An 18,701-nucleotide genomic window follows, 5' to 3' on the forward strand; every position below is an offset into this window, starting at 1 on the left:
CCCCCCCCCCCCAGGTCTGAGGTCCCGGCCGCAGGCCCTGATCAGCCCTCTGCCGGCCTAGGTGAACAGAACCCCAGGCTGGCAGCGAGCTGAGCAGGCTGGTGGCGTAAGATCAGCATTTTAATTTAATTTTAAATGACGCTTCTTAAAGATTTTGAAAACCTTGTTTACTTTACATACAATAGTTTAGTTATATAACGGGGTAGGCAACCTATGGCACGCGTGTCGAAGGCAGCACGCGAGCTGATTTTCAGTGGCACTCACACTGCTGGGTCCTGGCTGTTGGTCCAGGGGGCTCTGCATTTTCATTTAATTTTAAATGAAGCTTCTTAAACATTTTAAAAACCTTATTTACTTTACATACAACAATAGTTTAGTTATATATTATAGACTTATAGAAAGAGACCTTCTAAAAATGTTAAAATGTATTACTGGCACGCGAAACCTTAAATTAGAGTGAATAAATGAATACTCGGCACACCAATTCTGAAAGGTTGCCGACCCCTGTGTTACATCTACACAGTTTCCTTTCTCAATCAAACTTGCAATCTGATGAAAGAATGAAATTAGGTTTGTCAGACAAGATCTTTTTTCCAGTAAAGCCATCTTGACTGACATTAATTATAGTCCTATCCTTTAGTTCTTTACCAACTGAATTCCATATCAACTTTTCCATTATTTTGACCAGAATTGATGTCAGGCTAGCCCGTGTCATAGGGTGCTGCCCTCCAGCATGCCACCCTGTCACCCCTCATGGTTCTGCAACTGGGGTAATTGAAAGAACCGCTCATCATCATGCTTGGGTTCTTTCAATTACTCCAACTAGCCTTGTTCAAAACATGCAACCCCTTTGTGGCATCTGAATTATTAAGACTTTCTACAAAGTGTAACTCACTTCATTTGTTCCCCCAGTTCTCGCCCTCTCTGGGTTGACATAAGAGTTCAGGTCGGTTTTCTTGCCCCTGTTCAAGAGATACCCAGCTCCCTTGGGCTGTACCTTCAAATGGTCACTCTATGAAAACAGGAGTCCCCAGCTCTCCTCCTTGGAATTGCATAGGACCTTAGCCAGCTTCTTCTTCAGGTGGCTCTGTGACAATCAGGCTTCAGGCACCCTGAGGTTTAAACCCCAAAATGAGCAGTTGAACCAACTGATTGCATACTGTATTATTGCACTATAAAGTATATTGAGTAAGGTCTTTTATGAAAGCTTGTAATGTTATAAACTTGATGGTCATTATGAGCTATGTATATAGACTATGGTTATGAATTTGTCTTTATGCATACAGAAAACTGTGCTTATAACCTTTACTGCAACTTCAACTACACTTTACAGCAGAGAGGAACATCTCCCAAGCCCAGTGTGTAAACAGAACTGGCTCCAATTAACTGTCCATTGTGTAGTCCAGGAAAAGACAATGATGGGCCAGTAGAGTTAATTGGAAAACATTGAGCCATCAAGTCAAAAGGGAATTTCTCCCACTCTGAATAATGAATGGTCATCATGCAGCAGCGGAGAAAGGGGGGGGGAGAGGGGAGGAGGAAAAAGCCTTTTTAAAAAGAGGCTTGAAACTGGGGTTTTCACCCAGAAACTTAGGGACAGTCTGTGGGTAAGAAGCTGCCTATGAATGCTGGGTCCACCCGTGTGGCAAGGTGGTACGCTGGGAAACTGTTCAAAGGCAAGTAGTAACTTGTGTTAGACAAGGGATTTTTATGTAATATGGAAGTGTAAAGCCTGAGGTTGTGTCTTTATGTTTATTTTCTGTGTAACTTGTAGTTATTTGCTTTCCCTTTCTATGTCATCTTTGAATCTGTGGGTTTTCTATTAACTAAACCTTTTTTATTATATAAACCTTTTTAATTTTTATCCCAAGCAGGTCTCTGGTATACAGTCTGTGAATGGCAAAGTGAACTGAATTCTGGGTGCCTGGGTTCACAGCATTGGGGATGACAGACCTGATGGGAACAGTCCAAGTATCTGGTAATTAAGAACTCAGGGAGGACAGATTTGGGGAGACTTGGAACTGAAGGGGCTGTTGGTGTCACAAGTAGTGACTCATCTGGTGAGAACCAAAATGAGAACTTATACTTGTGGGCTGGCTGCTGGCGTGAGGGATCTGAACTATAGCTGCCCAGCACCAAGACACCCCAAAGTTACAGGTAGCCAACTGTCTAATTGAGCAAACCCAAAAACCCCTGTCCCACCACCTTCACTCACTTTCACCAGGCTGCGGCAGGGGGTTGGGGTGCAGGAGGGGTGTGGGATCAGGCTCTGGGAGGGAGTTTGGGTGAGGGCTCTAGGCTGGGGCAGGGGTGTAGGAGGGGGTTTGGGGTGCAGGCTCTGGGAGGGAGTTTGGGTGCAGGCTCTGGGCTGGGGCAGAGGTTGGGGTGCAGGCTCTGGGAGGGAGTTTGGGTGCAGGCTCTAGGCTAGGGGGCAGGCGGTTGGGGAGTAGGAGGGGATTGGGGGTCAGCACTTACCTTGGGTAGCTCCCAAAAGCTACTTGCACATCCCTCTGGCAGCAGCTCCTAGGTGGGGAGGCCAGGGGGATTCTGGTCACCACTCACCACAGGCACCACCCCCACAGCTCCCATTGGCCACAGTTCCCAGCCAATGAGAGCTTTAGAGTCAGTGCTCCAGGTGGGGGCAGCATGCAGAGACCCTCTGTCCCTCCCTCCCCGCCCCCAGGGGCCCTGGGATGGTGCTGGCTGCTTCCGGGAGCAGCACAGAGCCAAGGCATGTAAGGGAGCCTGCCTTAGCTCTGCTGCTGCATCAGACTGTTAGCACCAAAAATCTCCTCGTTTGGCTGAAGTAGCCTCTGCGAGATTGAGCATGATTCCAAGAGACTCCCAGCAAACACAGGAGGGTTGGCAACCCTAGTTACAGGATAGTTGGTGACAGAACCTCTTAGTCTCCCAAAGATCACACAGGCTCCTTTTCTCCAGTTAGTCCTCAGAGGGTTCAGCAGGCAGCTTCTCCTGCTGTGGTGGGCATCTGCCCCTGGTATGAGGGAGGAGGCAGCATATATGCTGATCCCCTTCCTTAAACCTCCTCCCAATTGGTTGGGTGAGGAAAACCTTGCCATGTCCTCTTTGCAAGGCTCCTGGCCTCAGGCTTTAAAGAAACAGTGATGGGATTTCCTCCCCAGCACCATAAGGGCTTTTTAGTTTTCATCTCTTTTCCCCATTCTAGTACTTAGTGACCTGGTGTTTCTGCACTCACTGTCACACAGCTCTTATCCTCAGCTGACTGACATATCGCCAACAGTTGGATATGGGACATTAGATGAGGAGGGTTAGGACTGGGGCAGGTAGGGCTCCCTTTGCTAGGGTTGGGGTTGTAACAGGTAGGGTACCCTAATTTAGGGCTAGGTTTAGGGGAGAAAGGGCAATCAGTGCTAGGCTTAGGGTTGGGGCAGGTGGGGCCCTCTTAGGATTCAGGTTAGGAGAGGTGGAGCACCCTTGTTCATGTTAGGTTTGTAGCAGATATGTCCCACTAACGGTTAGGTTTGGGGTACCTAGAGCCCCCTTGTTAGGGTTAAGGTTGTTGCAGGAAGGCCTGCTGATTTTGGGTTAGGATAATAGGATGTAGGGTACCCTGTGCTAGGGTTAGGGTTCTGGGAGGTGGGGCCCCATGACTTAGCATTAGAGTTAGGGGAGGTAGGGCACCTGGTGCTAGGGTTAGGATTGTGGGAGTTAGCCACTCTTTGTCATGGATCCACATGTCCAGTGCTCTGGAACAGCTCTGCAACAGCCCAAAGGAGGACCTCCTCAGCGTGCCACACCCTGTTAGGGTCTTACTCTTTCACTCAGCTTCACCACCTCCTTGGATCAAACCTTGGAGCCTTTGGCATCCCTGCTTCACAACCTGAGCTCCCTTCAGCAAGTCCCCCTAAAATGGGCACCTGAGGGAGACTAATACCCCCAAAGAAAGCAGTGCACCCCCATATTCAGCATCTGCAGCAACTCTCAGCCAGCATTGTAATAACATGAGGGTTTATCAGATGTCTGGAAAACAGCATAGAAAGTCCTTGGTGAGCAACGAGAAAAGAAAGTGACAGCATGGTCCATTCTGGTTAGTCAGAGCCCCAGCCAAGCTGTGTGTCCCCCCTTGACTCTCACTCGGTCTCTGAGTCCTCTTTGTTCAACTTCCTGGGCCAGTTTCACTTGGCCCCTCCTCAGTCGTTTGTTGTCTAGCTGGTCAAACGCACCTGGCTGCCTGTGGTGGGGTGGGCCATTCATGATTGTTAGTTGCTAGGTACTGAATGTTCCAGTGATTGGATTTGCCATTGTCTTCAGGGACTCACCATTGACCTGGGCCCCAAACCCAAGACAGCTCACTCCTGTATCTCTGGGCCTTTGCAGAGAGTTAACAGCCCTTTTCCACCCCTAGGTGACAATGCAATATATGGGAAAACTGAGGCACACACAGTATTCATACAAAATATTTACAGAAAATTCCCATTCCATCACACACCCTTGCTAGGGTTAGGGTTATGGCAGGTAGGGCCCCCTGACTTTGGGTTTGGTATCTGGGCAGGGGTGCTGGAACTGGGAGGGTCAGGGGTACTCTGGCCCCCCTCTACTTTTAAAAGTGGCCCACCCACTTTTTAACATGTTTATAGTTTGGTGGGCAGGGAACCGCATTCCTCCCCACAAACTGCAAGCCTGTAATATTTTGTATGAATACTGTGTGTGCCTCAGTTTCCCCTATGTGCTGCATTGTTAACTAGATGGTGAGGAAAGGTTGTTTGCTCTTGGGCAGGCTATGACAAAGGTGTGAATGGCACCCAGTTGCCTCGGCTTTGGGGCCCAGGTCAATGGAGGGTCCATGAAGTCAATGTCAAATCCAATCACTGGGACATTTGGTACCTAGCAACTAATGACCACGAATAACCCACCCTGCCAGAGGAAACCAGCCAAGTTTGACCAGCTGGGAACAAAGGACTGAGGAGGGACCAGTGTCACTCACCTGGAAATTTGAACAAAGGGGCACAGAGGGATAAAGGAGGGAGCCAAAGAGTGACACCACTTGGCTGGAGTTCTGGACTAACCAGAATGGACCATGTTGTAACTTCCTTTTCTCTATGATAACCAAGGACTTTTTACGCTGTGTTCCAGACATTTAATAAGCCCTTCTGCTTTTACAACGCCGGCTGAGACTGACTGCAGATGGTGAAGGTTGCGGGGGTGCATTGCTCCCTTAGGTGTCCATTTCAGGTGGACTTGCTGAAGGGAGCTCAGGGTGTGTAGCAGAGTTGCTGGTGGTTTAGAGGTTCAGTGCGAGGAGGTGGTGAAGCTGAATGGCTTTCCCTAGTGAAAGAATGTGACCTTACAGGCTCTGGCACACTGAAGGAATCCTCCCAAGAACTGTTCGTAAGCTGTTCTAGAGCATCGGACCAGTGGATCCATGACACATGGTAGCTGAGGATGGTTCCTGAATGCACCAAGAGGATGGTTGGCTGCTGAATGTACCATGAGTATTTCGCAGTATGTGACTGGCAGCGGTAAAACTAGGGTAGTTAAAGGAAGCAGCAAGAACATGGCATGTAACCAATTTCCTATGAAGCACATTGCAAGCCTGTGCAGAGAAGAAGGGCTAAGTATTGTGAAGCTCAGCAAAGAGCAACTCATTACCCAGCTGGACAGAGACGACTAGTCCAAAAAGCAGGTTTTAACCCCAAATGGGGAGTCAAGAAGGTTCGAGAGCAGCAGAGGCAGCAGCAGGGCGTCCACAAGACCGTGTTCCCCATCCAGCAGGGCGGTCTTCACGATCTGGCTCCCTATCAACAGATTTGAAGCAATGGGACTTGGAGATGAAAGCGAAGGAGCTAGAGGACTATGAAAAGCAGCAAAAACACATGGAAGAATAGCAGGAGAAGCAGAAAAAGCATGAACTGGAGATGGAGAAGCTATGGGGTAAGAGGACCCACCAAGGGGTAAGTGGGGAAAGACCCAGCATGCTAATTCCATAGGGAACCTAGATACCAAATTGCTACCCTAGTTTAAGGAGGGGGGATATAGATGCCTACCTCACTGCCTTTGACAAGGCTTGCAATTTGAACTAGGTTGACCTTGTAGACCAGCTCCTCTGTCTCACCCCCTTACGTGATCTCAAAGCCAGAGGCTTACAGCCAGATGAATGAAATTGATAGCAGAGACTATGAGCTATTCAAAAAGGCTCTTTTTGAATTTACTGCTTACATTAGAGCTGACCCCTGAGGCTTATAGGAAAAGTTTTCAGGGGGTGCAGAAGAATTGGGGTGTAACCTACATGGAACTCACCATGGTGATAGATGAATATTTCCACAGATGGTGTAAGGGAGCAAGGGTCACTACCCTGGAGGATTGTATAACCAGGTTGGGTTGGAGAAACTTTATGAAATCTTTTCCTCGGGACCTTAAAATGTGGTTAGTGGACAGGAAGCCTGTGGATTTGCATAATGCAGGCTGGTTGGCAGATGAATTTGTGGACAGCAGGTTCTGGTATGAAAAGAGACCCAAAGGGGACTGGTCTAAGCATGGGGCCAGGGAAAGAGACCCACTCCATGGTGGTATCCCAGAAGTGGAACTTAGGGAAACCTAAAGCTGTTCAATGGGACTCAGAGACCTGAGATGTAATATCTGCAGATGGACAGAATGTAAGTGAGCAGAATGCCCAAGGCTTGCTGAAATAAGGTTTGTCCGGGACAAAGAGGCTGTGTCATACACTGTCCAACCAGGAAGGCAGCCTGTAACTCAGGCTCCAGAGTGAACTACATGACTGAACTTTCAGAGGAAAGCAGTCACACAGCCAGCTGCTCGGGGACACCAGTGCTAGTGACTAAGGGTGTGGCTACACTTGCAAATGTAGAGTGCTCTGAGTTAAACCAGCCTTCAGAGAGCACAGTAGGGAAAGCGCTGCAGTCTGTTCACACTGACAGCTGCAAGCGCACTGGCGTGGCCACATTTGCGGCACTTGCCGCTACATTGGGAGCAGTGCATTATGGGCAGCTATCCCACAGAGTACCTCTTCCCATTCTAGCGCTGTGGCTTGTGGGAAGAAACCGGTGGGTGTGAGGCATTCTGGGTCCTGTCCCAACGCCCCGTGATGCATCACTTCGCATCCCAGCAATCCCTCTGCTTCCGTCCATATTTGGCTCCATCTTTCAACGTTTTTTGTGCTGTGCGCTCTGTCTTCCCTTTTCGGTCTGCAGGAATGGAGCCCGAACTGCTGAGGAATATGCTGATGAGTCTCGCCAGCACGTCACATTTGGCAGTCAAGTTACTCCTTAACATCCAAACTGACAGTGAGGACTCCAACGATGATATCGACTCGAGTAATGCATATGACACAAGATTGCTTGTGGCATTCACGGACATGCTCACCACCGTGGAACGCTGCTTTTGGGCTTGGGAAACAAGCACTGAGTGGTGGGATCACATCGTCCTGCAAGTCCAGGATGATGAGCAGTGGCTGCAGAACTTTCGGATGAGAAAAGCCACTTTCATGGGACTGTGTGAGGAGCTCGCCCCCACCCTGCAGCGCAAGGACATGAGATTGAGAGCTGCCCTGACGGTGGAGAAGCGGGTGGCTATTGCAATCTGGAAGCTGGCAACTCCAGACAGCTACCGATTGTTCGCTAACCAGTTTAGAGTGGGAAAGTCGACCGTTGGAATCATGTTGATGCAAGTTTGGAGGGCCATTAATCACATCCTGCTCAGAAGAACCGTGACTCTGGGTAGAGTGCATGATATTGTTGCTGGCTTTGCACAAATGGGTTTCCCTAACTGCGGAGGGGCGATAGATGGGATGCATATTCCAATTCTGGCACCAGCCCATCCAGCCTCTGAGTACGTTAATCAGAAGGGGTATTTCTCTGTGGTTCTCCAGGTGCTTGTGGATCACCGTGGGCGTTTCATTGACATTAATGCAGGCTGGCCTGGAAAGGTGCATGACGCACGCATCTTTTGAAACACTGGCCTGTTCAGGAAGCTGCAAGCCAGGACGTTTTTCCCAGACCAAAAGATCACCGTAGGGGAAGTCGAAATGCTCATTGTGATCCTTGGAGACCCCGCTTACCCTTTAATGCCGAGGCTCATGAAACCCTACACAGGGAGCCTTGACAGCAGCAAGGAGCGGTTCAACAACAGGCTGAGCCAGTGCCGAATGACTGTGGAGTGTGCTTTTGGCCATTTAAAGGGTCGCTGGCGCTCTCTGTATGGGAAGCTGGACTTGGCTGTTGCCAGCATCCCCGCGGTTATATCTGCGTGCTGTACCCTCCATAACATTTGTGAAGGGAAGGGTGAAAGATTCACTCAGGCATGGAACTCGGAGGTTCAACACCTGGAGGCTGAATTTGAACAGCCAGAGAGCAAGGCTATTAGAGGGGCCCAGCGCAAGGCTGCAAGGATTAGGGATGCCTTGAGGGAGCAATTTGAGGCTGAAAACCACCAGTAATGTTTGGTGCCCTGCACGGGAGTGAGAAGCAGTGGTTCCAATGTTAGTAGGAATTTGTGTTTGCTACGCTGACTTGCAGTGCCTGTTGCTTTCCTGGGCTAAGGTATCTTTTACTTTATGCAATAATAAAGAATGTTTTCAAAGCCAAAAAATCCATTTATTGAAAAGAAAATTCATTTATTGAAAAGAAACACAACTGCTTGGGAAACAGAAAGGGCAAGGGGGTGGGGTGGGGAACGGTACAATCACAGATTTGCATATGTCCTGTTATCATACTCAGCCGTCCTGTCTGGAGTGCTGTGCAATGAGTGCTGCACTTCAGGATAGCTATACTGCATGGTGATGGCGGCTGAGTGCAGTGGGTAAGTATCGTAGTTTTAAGGGCTGGGTGGTGAAGCTACAGGTGTTGGAGGCAGCTGGTGGTGGTAAGAACCCGGATGTTGGGGAAAGTGGGTTGGAGGTGACATGGGGACACAAGGGAAAGAGTTTTGGGACAAGGGCTGCGGGGGGGGGGGGAGGGGGCGGGCACGGTAGTGCTCCGCCTGCATGGCTACGAGTGCCTGGATAGAGTCCACTTGGCGCTCCATGATGCTTATCAGCTGCTCCGTGCTTTGCCAGTGCTCCTCATTCTGCTGGCGGATTCTCCTTTCTCTCTCCCTCCACTCCTGCACTTTTAGATTCTCATTAAGTGACTGCTGCATTACTTCATGCAGCATGTCTTCTTTGCTTCTACGTGGTCTTTTCCTGATTCTTTGCAGCCTTTCGGCCGGTGATAAGACAGACGGCTGAGATCTCAAGGTTGCATCTGTAAAGGCAAAATGCAACACTTAACAGAGGCAGCATTGTTCACATTAGACAGAGCAATGATTCCCCCGTACTTAAGGAGGGTAAGCACAGTCTACACAATAGCATAATTTGCCCATCCCAAAGCAAGCGCACATAACCTATGGGAGCCCCAAAATGGTGAGTAAGCACAGGGGCAAGGGGGACTGATTGTTTCAGGGCTGTACTGTCCTCTGGGTTTCTGCCTTGGGGAGAGCCAACAGCTTCAGGGGGTACCTATACTGAACACTGTCCCCACATTTTCAACAGGAGTTCATCCTGGAAGATATCTCGCTGCTGAGGGTGACCTGGGAAGCAAGGGAGGGTCTTCTACTACAATGCGGCTTCTGCCCTGGCCCATATGCAGCTTGCCTGTGTGCAGCAATGGTCCCCCCGCCCCTCACGGCACAGTGGCGCGGATATGTTAGCCTGACTGGGACAAAGACCACAAGCTTTGCCCAAGTTCTGGATGAGACCTTTGAAGAGATCACTGAGGCTGATTACCGCGATGTGAGAGAGCACATCAACGCCCTATTCTGTATCTAGGCATGCATGCAGCCCTAACCCTCCTCGACCCAAGAGCCCGCACCGAATAACTTCCTTCCCAAAATAAAAGCCACTTACCGGGAACCTCCTCTGGTGTTTGTCCTTCCTCAAGCACTGGCCGCCATGACTGGCTACCTTCCTCCTGGCTTGAAAACAGCTCCTGGCTGCCTGCATCTAGGGATTCCAGGGTGTCTTCCTCCTCCTCAGCACCCTCGCTCCCGCTTTCCTCCTCTTCCTCCTGCCTTGTTGAACTGGGTTCTGAAGTGTCCATGGAGGTACTCGGAGTGGAGGTGAGGTTGCCCCCAAGTATCATGTCCAGCTCTTTGTAGAAACGGCAGGTCGGGGGGGCAGCACCAGAGTGGCTGTTTGCCTCGTGGGCTTTGCGGTAAGCATTACGCAGCTTCTTCACTTTAACCCTGCACTGCAGTGTGTCCCAGTCATGACCCCTTTCCATCATGTCCCTTGGTATCTGCCCAAAGGTATCGTAATTCCTATGGCTGGAGCACAGCTGGGACTGGACAGCTTCCTCCCCCCAAACACTGATGAGGTCCAGCACCTCGCCATTGCTCCATACTGGGCCTCGCCTGACGCGTGGAGGCATGGTCACCTGGAAAGATTCGCTGAGAGCACTCCATGCCTGGCTGAGCAAACAGGAAGGGGATTTTCAAAATTCCCAGAGAATTTAAGGGGCGGGTCTGGCGGTTGGTCACCTGAGGGCAGGGCAGTAGAGTTCAAAGTGATGACCAGAGTGTCTAGAACAGGCATTGTGGGATACTTCTGGAGGCCAACCAGAGCGCATTAACAGACCAGGGCGTCCACACTGGTGCCGCGGCGCTCCAGCGGGGGTGCATCACACGTTATTCCACTCGCCGAGGTGGATTACCAGGAGCGCTCTAGCCGCGGAGTCAGAACGCTCTACGTGCCTTGCCAATGTGGATGCGTCGTGAGTTAGAGCGCACTGCGCTGCTTTAATGCACTCTAACTTGTGAGTGTAGCCAAGCCCTAAGGGTAGGTCTACACAGCAAAGAAAAACGCATGGCTGGCCCATGCCTGCCGACTCCTGCTTGTGGGGCTTGGGCTGTGGGCTATTGCACTGCTGTGTATACTGGGCTCAAGCTGCAGCTTGAGCTCTGGCACCCTCCCACCCCACAGGGTTCTAGAGCCTGGGCTCCACCCCACGTTCGGAAGTCTACACAGCAATGAAACAGCCCCACAGCCTGAGCCTCACGGGCATGAGTAAGCTGGCCCAGGCCAGCCGTGGGTGTCTAGCCCAGAGGGGCTCCCATTCAAGGCATCAATATACATGTCCTGTTGAACTCTGCTGGGCTCAGACACATCTGATCCCCAGTGAAGGTTAATGGGAAGACATTCATGGGGTGGAGAGATTCTGGTAGAGAGAGAATCCTTGTCAGGTCTTGTGTGGTACCACCCCATCAAATGCTGAAGGGCTGTGTAATTTGGGTAAAAGTTCCAAATGCGAAGCCATTTGCCCTGCTTATGGCTCAGATCCCTGTGCAGAGACAGGAGGGAGCAGGGTGGCTGGTAGTTGGGGTTCTCCAGGACATTATCTTTGATGTCCTTTTGGGAAATGGCTGCATCACATTAAAGAGACAAGGTGGGTGAGGTGATATCTTTTATTGGAACAACTTCTGTTGGTGAGGGTCCCACCTTGTCTGTCTAATATCCTGGGACTGACATGGTTACAACTGCACTCCATGTGTCACTTTAAGACAGGATCCAGTCCCTGGGCCTGTAACAGCCAAGGATTTGAATCCAGGAAACTAGCAGGCTGAGAATGCAGGTGTCAGTGAACATGCAAATAGGCAGGCTGGCAGTGAGGAGGGGGGTTTCCCGTGGCTAGTAACAAGGTTGGTAACAGCACAGGACACCTGTCTGTAACCAGACACTTGTAGCTGAATGGGACAGAGGGATGGTCCCCGCCCATCTCCACACAGGAGATGACTCACACTGGTTTTGATGCTGTCATCAAGGCAGCCAGCGCTCACTGCCTACACCCTCACTGGGAAAGCAAAGGCAGAACTGAGCACAGTGGTAACTGACCCTAGCTGAGCACTGGGAGACAGTGACACTGGCAGGGCAGGACGATTGCCAAAAAATGCTTGTCTTGTCCAGTGGTGAGATAGGCCCAGGGAAGGGGGAAGCAGCTGGAAGGTTGCTGCTTGTAACAGACACACCTGCTCAGAGTGGTATGGTGTGTTTTCTTCACGAGACCCCCAATCACAACCCTCTAGGAAGGGGAGCTGGGAGGTAACTCTGTCCTAGGGTGAGGGCAACAGGTTGACCCCAGGATGGGAGATGGGCTCCTTGCATGTACACAGCACTGGGGTTGGGACACAACTCCAGAGGGGACCTGCCAATGTGCAGGAGCACCCTGCATCCCTCGCCAGGTGCTGGGATACTAGAGCACCACAGATGTGACTGGGTTAAGAACCAATGCTCACAGGACCACTCCCTGTTCCAACCAAGGGTAAGGACACCCCAGGCTGCAGCCAAGATGGCTGACACATGGCGGAATGTGGGGTCACTGTGCTCCTCACTCCTTGGCACACAAGGGGGAGGAGGCAGTGGCAGGACCCCAGCCCAGTTTCAAACCCAAAGGTTTTGGGGTGGCAAAAGGGCTGAGGGCCACATGAGAGCTCCTCATGGGCACTCTGCGAGTGCCATCAAACAGACCAGTCCTAAGGGAGGATGTGAAACTGCTCTGAGCTGGGGATTGGAAACAGTAAGTGCCCTGGATTAGTAGGGTGCTAAAAGGATCATGGACATGCCTGATAGAACAACCGCCAAGGAACTGGGAAAGATGCTGTGACACCTATGGGTAATATTGGTGTGTTCGAACTTCCCCAGGTCACTGGGTAAAGTGACCCTTCTCAGTTCAGTCTCAAGGGAGAAGAGATGTGATGGGGGAAGTGATGTGATGTAGTGGGAATTTTCTGTAGTACTTTATGAATACTGTGGGTACCTCAGTTTCCCCTATGTGCTGCATGGTTAGCTAGGTGATTGGAAAAGACTGTTTATGCTTGGGCAGGCTATGACAAAGGAGTGAATGGCATCTAGTTGCCTCAGGTTTGGGGCACAGGTAAATGGAGGTTCCATGAAGACAATGGCAAATAAATCACTGGGGCATTTGGTACCTAGCAACTGATGACATGAATGGCCCACCCCTCTGCAGGAAGCCAGCCGAGTTTGACCAGCTAGACACAAAAGACTGAGGAGGGGCCAGGTGTGACTCACCTGGAAATTGGGATAGAGGGGCACAGAGGGACAGAGGGGGAGCCAAGGGGGGCTAATCAGAGGGGCTCTGGACTAATCAGAATGGACCATGCTATAACTTTCTGGTATTTATGCTAACCAAGGACTTCCTATGCTACGTTCCAGACATCTAATAAACCCTACTGCTTTTACAACACTGGCTGAGAGTCATTGCAGATTGAGAAGGTCAGGGTATGCATGTATTGCTCCCTTTGGGGGTACTGGTCTCCCTCAGATGTCCATCTCAGGTGGACTCACTGAAGGGAGCTTAGGATGTGAAGCAGGGGTGCTGAAGTTCCGGTCCAAGGAGGTGGTGAAGCTGAGTGGCTTACTTAGTGAAAGAGTGAGACCTAAGGAGGTCTGGCACACTGAAAGGGTCCTCCCAGGGACTGTTCCAAACTTGTCCTAGAGCACTGGACCTGTGGATCCCGTGACAAGGGTCCCCTGACCAAGGGCTAGGGTTGTGGCAGGTAGGGTCGCCTAACTTAGGGTTAGGGGAGGTAGTGAATCCATTACTATGATGGGGGCTGTGGCAGGTAGGGTGCCCTCAATTAGGGATAAGGTTGGGTTACAAAGGGCCCTCTGTGCTAGGGTTACAGTTGGGGAAGGTAAGGCCCCATCACATAAGGTTGGGGTTAGGACTTAGGAGAGGTAGAGCATCTGGTGCTAGTGTGAGGGTTGTGGCAAAAAGGGCCCCATACTTAAGTTTAGGAAGGATCTGCTGTTCTGGGGTTAGGGTTGGGGGCAGGTAGGGCCCCTTGACTTAGGGTTAGGGGAGGTAAGGTACCTGGTACTAGGGTTAATGTTGTGGGAGATATGGCACCTGGACATAGGGTTATGGTTTTGACAGCTAGGGACCCGCTTGCTAGGTTTAGTGTTGTGGGTGGTAGGGCTCCCTAAGCTAGGGTTAGGGCTGGGGTAGGTAGGGATGCCCTTGCCAGTGTTAGGGTCATGGCAGGCGCAGCTCCCTTATTTCAGGATAGGGATAAGGGAAGTAGGGCACCAGTGCTAGGGTTAGGGTTGTACCAGATAGGGCCCGCTGACATAGGGTGATGGTTGTGGCAGGTAGGGCCCCCCTTGCTAGGGTTAGAGTTGGGGAAGCTAGGGACCCCTTTGTAGAGTTAGGTTAGGACTTAGGCTGGCTGACTTAGGGTTAGGGTAAGGGGAGGTAGGGTGCCCCATGCTAGGCTTCAGGCTGTGGGAGATAGGGCAACCTGAACTAGGCTTAGCACTGGGGCAGATATTTCCCCCTTTGCTAGGCTTAGGGTGGTGTCAGGTGGGCCACCTAATTTAGGATTAGGAGAGGTGAGGTAAGGTATCTGGTGCTAATGTTAGTGTTGTTGCAGATATCGCCCCCTGACCTAGGGTTCAGGTTGTTGCAGTTAGGTCTTCTCGTCCAAACATTAAGATATACAGAGAATATCCAGTGGCCTCATTTCATGTACAGTTGTAAGCATGCACAAGATGGCTAACATGCTGAGTCCATCTAGAGTTCTTTTTGAGATTTAAGGTTGCCAACATTATTAAGCAGGGTCCAATTCAAATATTCAGGCCATGGATCTCCCTGTGGATGATAGGGTATTGTCCTAGATTTTTGGTTTTTTTTACACCTACCATAGTTACAAGTTCCTGAATTAATCGGCTCTTGAAGTCCTGTCTTTCAGTGGAGTGCATCCACTTGGGTTACCCATAATGCACACAGTAGTTTTCCCAAAGAGTTCTGGCAACAGTAGCAGGCTTTTTGGTCTGTAGTGGGAAAAGCCTGTGCCTGCCTTGTGAAATGATCAACTAACTAATACAAGTATTTCTGCTATTGGATTCAATTGTGAGAAAATCCATACCAACTAAATCCACAGGGCCTTCACTGTGAAGATGAAACAGTGGAGCAGCTCTTGTGGGTAGAGTCTTCCAGTGTGTATACTGGGCACAGGTCTTACAATACTGCTCCCCATCAATCTTCATCCATAGCCAGCAGAATCTGGCTCATACATGCCCATAGGTCTTATTCAACCCAAGATGCCTGAGGTCGTCATGTTTCATTTTAATACAACATTGTGAAATTGTTGAGGTAAAATGAATTGCTTTTTGATGTATTGTTTGGGCTGGTACTAATTCTATACAAAAGTCAGTACTCCAGGGAAAGTCGTCAAGATTAATTTCCTTATAAGGCTGCGAGGTGGCTTCAGGATTCTGACCTATCCAACATTAGCATTGGGATACTGAGGATCTCCTTTACTGTCGACAACATCAGGTGCCTGGGACACCCGGTGAGTGTTGCCTCCTCCCGAGTAGCTCAGGAAGGAAAGGGGAGGGGGATTACATTTTGGAGGCACCGCTGGACTCCCTCTGCTACCCCAACTTCTGAAGCAAGAAAGCAATCATATCTAATTTTGATGTTATTGAAGTTCTGATTATTTGTCTGAGCCCTGCTGGACTTTAAAGGAGCATTGTGAGCTAATTGTTCCTTGTAAACCCAACCAAACCCTTATACCAGCTAAGGTGCCCATAGACACTGAGGATGCTACTATCTATCTGGAGTTGGGAATCGTGAAAATCTTCAGGAATACCATAATGTACAGTCGGTGAGGTGACCCCCCAACAAACAGAGTGTCTATATTTGTGAGAGCAGCTAATGACTTTGATGCACAATGTATTCCCAAGGAAGTTGGTACTCTGGGTGAAGTTGGCTGCTGGCATGTGTTTCTGGCTGGCAGTTACCCAAAGGAGGAGACTACACTAGCTGGGACCCCGACTTTACAGCTAAATTGAATGCTTTGTTGAAACAGAAGGCAAGACACTACTAGAAGTTATGAAAGCCATTGTTACACTAACATCTACTCCCTCAACTGCTACCAATGAGGTCTGATAACTGCACTAGGTTCACTGGTAGAATGCGGTAATTGGTCACCCTATGAGAGAGTTGGGTACCATGAAGTCTTCTCAGGGATTCTTCTCTGGGATAAAACCTACCCCTTTTGGGAGTGACTGGGATCCACCCCAACATCTGTGAAGCTTAGAAACACTTTTAGGGAGGAGCAGCCCCACCACTGATGAAGATGCTGATAGACATGGCACTGTAGGGTATACACAGAGAAGGACCATCACTTTACTCCTTGGAGGTGATTGTCAAGTAACTTGGATCCCAAAGTTCTCCCTTTGCCCTATAGATCAGCTGTTCCTAGGAGATAGCCCCAAAGGAAATCTATTTCTGCATAAAAAAAAATAGGACAATTTTTTTTTAAAAAAAAGTCAATATGTACACAATCAAAAATTAAAAAAGAAAAAGATAACCGATACTTTTTTTTTTGAAAAAGATAGAAAAATAGGGTCTTTTTGCAAAAACTTTGAAAAAAATAATTTTTGGAATAAAAATAAATACATATATATTTAGATATAAAGTTGATTTCTGTTAGAAGCCATAGGACAATAGTATGTTAAAAAAATACAAAAAGAAATTCTTTATAAAAACTGAAAAACAAATAAAATTTTTTGAAACAATACTTTCTGCATTAAAACAAATTTTATTTTTCAAAAAACTGTGCAAAAAATAAGATTAATTTATATTTTATTCATGTAAAAGAAAAAATATTTTCTACCATGTTAAAAATATTTTTTCCATCATATAAAAAATTCCATCATATAAAACACATTTTTTTTGGTGTATTAAAAAAAAAAAATTCCCCCCGTGTTAAAAATGTTTTTTTGTTCATGTTAAAAATAATATTCTGTCATGCTAAAAAAATCTTCCGGAGTTAAACAATTTTTTCTCCATAATTTTTCTTTTACATAATATTTTCCCCTCATGTAAAGGAAAAGGATATTTTTTTCTCTTAGTCTAAAAAAAAAAAGTTTCTCCCTCATGCAAAAATATTTTTTCCCTCATGTACAAGGTGAACAAAATTTTCCTTCATATTAAAAAATATATATTTTTCTCTCACTCAAGTTAAAATAATTAAATGTCCATCCAAAAAAATTACACTCCTCTGCCCCCCTCTCGCGTTCGGCCCCAGTCCACGCTCTCTGCTCAGCCTCCCCCCTGCTTGCTCCATGGGTTTCCTCCTTGCGCCTCCCCCCGCTTGTTCCCCCAGCTGAGCTGCTGCTCTCGGGGAGGGGCGGAGAGCGCGAGCGGTGGTGGCCTCAGGGGAGAGGGGTGTGGAAGGAAGAGACGGGGCAGGGGAGGAGGGACGCGGTGGTGGAGAGGAGACATTATAGAATAAGAGACTCAACTGTTTTCAGTGGAGGGAGTATTGCATCTGCCTGGTGACCAATTTCTCACAAGAATGTGGCTACCTGGGGATTTGGTTCCTTCATGCCTGGGGATATAGAGTCTGGTACATAAAGCTGGCACCACCGTGCTGCCTCAGTGGGACTTTTTGTTTTCTTGGTTCTGTGAGTGGGTATTATTGTTGTTAAAGTAGCAGCCAGCCTTTATTTTATTGTCAGGATTAATGTCTAGTTGCAGCAGCCACTCCTCTTGGCAGTTCTTATTTATTGCCTGAGGTGCTTATTGCTGTTGAAACAATGAACATAGGAAGCTCAAGCTTTATTTGTGTGAAGAAGTGAAAATGAGATGGCAGCTTTTGCAGTCTGATTCCAGCCATTTTCTTCCTGTCAGGGTGCAAATGCCAGCTGAGAGTGAGGCCTGACACCTTGTTTTCTTGTGTGAAGAAAGGAGGACAGAGATTTCTCAATTAGCTTTAACTGCTGCTTGCCATTATATGTTCCCCAGGATCAATGAGATGGGGGTGGGGCACTTGAAAAGGCCATTTTGCAGGATGCGTGCATATCAGGGTATCAAAAAATCTGTGACTGACATAACTTATTCCCAAATTTAGTGCTTTTAATTAGGTACTTTCTGCATGTCCAGTCTTCACAAACACAATCTGGCACACAGTGGAAAACATGCTCCATTTTCTTTAGAAAGAAATTGCAGAAAAGTGGAGTTTTCTTCAAATATCATTTGCTTGGTTTCAGGGATTTGGCTGGAAGGGGGTGCGCACGTGGTGAGTGGGGGGGAGTGAGCAGGGAGGGGGAGGAAAGCGAGGAGGGAGACATGCATGGCGGGCGAGTGGGCCAATTGGGGAGGGGGCAGGGCCTGGGCAGAGTGGGGGCGGGACCTGTGGCGGAGCAGGGGTGGAGTGTGGGCAGGGCCACAGGCAGAAGAGGCAAGGCGGGGAGCTAGCCTCCCCAAGTGAAAGCTTCATCCACCGCCCATGCATGGGAGTGAGGCCATGGGGATAATTGCTGATGAGTGAGATCACAAGGACAGTGCAGAGGAGAAACATGAGACCAGACTGCTGATTCAAGATTTGTTTGGCACTCTAGACCATGACCAGGAGACCCTAGGGTGACCAGATGTCCCGATTTTATAGGAACAGTCCCGATTTTTGGGTCTTTTTCTTATATAGGCTCCTATTACCCCCCACCCCCGTCCCGATTTTTCACACTTGTTGTCTGGTCACCCTAGGAGACCCTGAAGGATTCAAACGTAGAGTTGTACAGAGACTAATCACTGGTCTACAATTTTTGAGAAGTCGTCTGCTTAGAGATAAAATGTGCTATTTATTATGTATTTGATCTGCTGAATTCAAATATGACAATTAAAACAACTGATTGGCTACTGTTT

Source organism: Terrapene carolina, unplaced genomic scaffold (assembly GCF_002925995.2).
Source record: "Terrapene carolina triunguis isolate 2854851 unplaced genomic scaffold, T_m_triunguis-2.0 Scaffold740, whole genome shotgun sequence".
NCBI lineage: Eukaryota > Metazoa > Chordata > Testudines > Emydidae > Terrapene > Terrapene triunguis.